The sequence below is a fragment of the Sander lucioperca genome, chromosome 17, assembly GCF_008315115.2.
Source record: "Sander lucioperca isolate FBNREF2018 chromosome 17, SLUC_FBN_1.2, whole genome shotgun sequence".
NCBI classification, from domain to species: domain Eukaryota; kingdom Metazoa; phylum Chordata; class Actinopteri; order Perciformes; family Percidae; genus Sander; species Sander lucioperca.
The window spans coordinates 19,672,793-19,677,355 of NC_050189.1; the positions used below are offsets into that span (position 1 = coordinate 19,672,793).

The 4,563-nt window shown below is 40.3% G+C and overlaps 1 protein-coding gene across 1 annotated transcript in view; it reads right to left on the reverse strand.

Moving 5' to 3' along the window:
* The window catches only part of LOC116064544 (zinc finger protein 239-like), an 893,026-nt gene that overhangs the window by 535,157 nt on the left and 353,306 nt on the right, over nt 1-4,563 (reverse strand). The gene's annotated exons all lie outside the window — the stretch shown is intronic.

The window sequence follows — 4,563 nt, forward strand, 5'->3', positions numbered from 1 at the left end:
CCATCTAGTGAAGCCTTTAACCTTTTGGACTGTACCTTGGGTGGGGTGGCAGTAGCTCAGTCCGTAGGGAGTTGGGTACGGAACCGGAGGGTCACTGGTTCAAGTCCCCGTATGGACTGAAGTACAGAGTGTGGACTGGTAGCTGGAGAGATGCCAGTTCACCTCTTGGGCACTGCCAAGGTGCTCTTGAGCAACCCCCCAACTTCCCGTACTCTGACATCTCTCCATTAGTGTAATAGCATGTATAGGTTTCAATTCATGCCTATGTTTAATGTGTGTGCAACTGTACTAACAGAGAGAAAACTGTGAATTTCCTCTCACAGGATAAATAAAGGCATTCTTCTTGGGTGGTGGTGATGGCGCAGTGGATATGACACATGCCTTTGGTGTGGGAGATCTGGGTTTAATTCCCACTGCGATACATCGACCAATGTGTCCCTGAGCAAGACACTTAACCCCTAGTTGCTCCAGAGCCATGAAACCTCTGATATATAGCAATTGTAAGTCACTTTGGATAAAAGCTTCAGCTAAATGACATGTAATGTAATGTACCTTAACTGCATGTAACTCTGTGATATTTAGTGATTGATTGTGCAGAATTGGATGAAAATCAAATCACTAATCAATTATCTCTTATTTCCTGACCTCACTATTAAGCTGTAAAATAACAGCTCACACTGGAACTTCAGCAAAACAAGATGTGAAGTCCAATGTTTCCAAGTCCTGAATAATAACGAGTGATTAGTGTTACAAGATCTGTCTGATCAAGTTTTATTGTGGAAGTGATGATGTCAACAGGAGGAAAATGTACCCAGCAGAGGTCCTCAGTAGACATGACAGTGTCCAAAGACACTAAACCACAATCATGTCCTTGTTTACTACTCTATATCAGCAGGTGTCAGTATCCATGGTAATAGTGGTGTAAGTTGTGGTGTCTGAGTTTCTAATATGTTCCACAACCCACTTTGTGTTTCTATGAACTAGTGTTGATTTAAATATGTTCCACTATGAAAACAAACTCATCTTTAAATGAAATGTTGAATGTGTTCATGTTTTCATGTTTTCTCCTCCAGATACTTCATTTAAAATCTTTCTCATACCAGTCACACAGTAAACTAGACAAGACAGCAATAAAAAAGATAAAACAGATGGAAAAAAAGATCAAAGAAAATTAAGAAAAGCACAAATACACACACACACACACACACACACACACACACACACACACACACAAAGGTAGAGTATCAGAGTGCAAGATCAAAGTGTGTTCAGATTAAAGGTGTAGCATAGCAGCAAACACACACATCAGACATTTAGGTCTCATCAAGCAATATCATAAACATTTTTACGAATCTGTTCCATCTTAGCCATAGAAAGCATTTCATTGAGCCACCTCCTGAAACATGGAGACAGTGGAGACTTCCAATTGAGTAATATTCATTTATTAGCTGCAACCATGCCTACTCTAATAATTACCTTCTGTTGGGGAGGAAGGACCTCCATACTGTCAGAGCAACCAAGAATAGCCAGATTATAATCTGTCTGAATATTCATCTGGCATTGTTTGGAAAGACAGTTGAATATGTTGCTCCAGATATGACTTAATACTGGCCAGTGTCAGAATAAGTGTGACAGTGATCCCTCTGTGATACCACATCTGTCACACAGGAGTAATGCAGCCTGTGTAAGATTTTAAATTGAAGGAATCTGTATCTAGAACTAATGGAGCAGCTCTGTATACCAGACAAACCTTCCTCCCACAGTTAGCGATAGGTAGAGAAGGTAGCGATAAAATTGTTGTTGAGGAAGGCGATATTTAGTTTAGAGCTGAAGAAATGAAGCAAATGTATTATCTATGTAAAGATCACCAATACAACATGGCCTCTTCTCCCTCCAGCCCAGAAACACTCTATCCATCAGTGCCTAAATAAGTGATCATATGTTATAGGGGTGTATACTGAGATATTCACCATTCCAAGGTATTTTTTCATTTGATTTAAAATCCTCAGTGAGTTTCTGAGGATGAGTTATGACCAAATCATTTGTTGGAAAGCTGTGCTCCAGAAAGGAGCAGCACTGGGAGAGAAGTTTCTGAAACTAGCAGGGACTCCATTTTTAACCAGAGTGGGAGACATTAGACCAGTCAGCGTTGGGACGGCCCCACTGCCAGAAAGAGAGAGCCCTTACATTTGCAGCCCGGTAATAATGCTTAATTATCAGAAGGTCGAGGCCACCACGTTTCAGTCTTCTGTAGGTGAGCTTTAGAAATGTGAGCAGGTTTATCTGCCCTGACAAACGAGGAGATAACTGAGTCCAGTTGTTTAAAAAAGGATATTGGTAAATAGACAGGAAGGTTTGAAAAAGGTACAAGAACCTTGGAAGTGCAACTATTTTAATAGAGATAATCTTTGAAAGGGGAAGCAACTTCTTGATTTATGTTCCAATGTGAAAACAAACTCATCTTTAACTTAAATGTTAAATGTGTTCATGTTTTCTCCTCCAGATGGTCCAAAGAATACCTCTGTGTCAGTGAGTCCCTCTGCTGAGATAGTGGAGGGCAGTTCAGTGACTCTGACCTGTAGCAGTGATGCTAACCCAGCAGCTAAATACACCTGGTACAAGGAGAATGAAGACTCACCAAAAGCATCAGGACAGATCTTCACCATCACTGACTTCAGAGCTGAACACAGTGGGAATTATTACTGTGAAGCCCAGAACAGAAGAGGACGTCAGAACTCCACCTTACATCTGATTGTTGTAGCAGGTAAGTTGTTACATTCTGCTACAACTACAAACTGCTTGTATTCAGTTAGGGCAGGACATTGTTAGCCTTAGTGATATTGTTAATAGGGGAAAAAGAACAGTTGTGTTGATTTGTGTCCTTAGTGTGCTGGGTGGGTGGAGCATCAGCTAATTGACCCTCCTGTTATTCTTGATACCAGCTAGTCATTTGAGGATAACAGGAGGTTAGGTAGATGTTAACTTTACACCCACTGGGACAGTCATTCTCTCACATACATACCTTTATTAAGTGTCACGAGAACAACACACAACTGTACATTAAAGTGTCCAGTGTTAGAACTAAAGATGACCTGATGATGCATACACTGAGCCATCATGTGCTGAGGCTTTTGGAGAAGAAAGAAAGCATGATGTAATGCAGTCAGACAGCCAGCAGAGGCAGCTTCACTCTGTTCTCCAGAGGAGCATTACACTGGGAGGCTTCATTACCGGGAGTTTGCAGAATAATCAGCTCCACCACTGGAGGGACAAAAGGTCCAGTGGACAGACAGAAACAGAACTGCATTAATGCATCAATATTTTTGTTTTGTGCATCTGTTTTCTATCTGATCAGCAGTTTGTCTGCAAGTAAACATGTTTCTGTGTTTCATGGATCAGCTCCAACAAGTTATTTTATCTGAATGCAAAACATGTCACGTCATATTTAGGTCTTCTGCCCTAACCCTTCTGCCAAAGACACACCCATGAAGCTGAACTGGTTCTAACAAGACAAATATATAAAACTAAAACACACACACATTCAGACACACCTATATACATAATACAGTCTTCAGCTTCATAATAAAGAAATAAAATAAAGATGATCTCAGAGCTGTGTTTGGTCCAATGGTCCCAGAGAGAGAAGAGGAGACTGATGCTTTTAGAGTGATTCACTGAGACTAGATTCCTTTTAATCAAAGAATCTGACAATATGATCATATACGTAAATAACTCTGACTCACACACAGAACACTTTACAGGAAGCAAAATGTTTCCTAGGACGGTTAAGGAATGTCCCGCCTCACTCGCCCTCTGACTGGCTAGTACTTCATCGGTTGGATTGGTTAGATTTAGGCATGAAGAGTGAGATTGGTTAGGGTCAGGGTAACATACCAGGATAAGCCATCAGAGACAGAGTAAGGCGGGACATGTCTTCACCCTCCTAGGAACACACAACTCTACAGGAAGACAGAATCAGACATAAAGATGAACACAGAGAGATCTACATACACATTTAAGTATTATAAACCAAATATAGCTGCATATATAAATATATATATTATAATAACATATAATATAACAATGACCAACAAGTCAAAGTGTTTCTGTAACCTAACATAGAACAAGTAGTGTGACATGCAGAGAGGAAAGAGTTAATAAAGTGACTGAGGTCAGTCAGTGCTCTCTGTGTGTGTGTGTGTGTTGTGTGTGTGTGTTGTGTGTGTGTGTGGTGTGTGTGTGTGTGTGTTGTGTTTGTCTGATCAGTAAAGATGGCTGCTGCTTCCTCTTTCCTGCTTCACCTTCTTTATAGTCACAGGTTTTATTCAAACTGCAGAATAACTTTGAGTAAAATCCCCTAAAATAAAATAATTAACTAAATCTCCTGAACTAAAACACACTGTCAGTTTTGTTTTCTGTGAATCATTCCAGTGAGATTATTTATTACAACTCGTGTCTTTGTTCAGCGTTGTGTAACTTGGCTCACAGCCAGAGAAGCCCAGAAGTAATACACTAAACTCTGAACAACATCACGTGTTACAGCAACCAGACTGTCAATGTTAA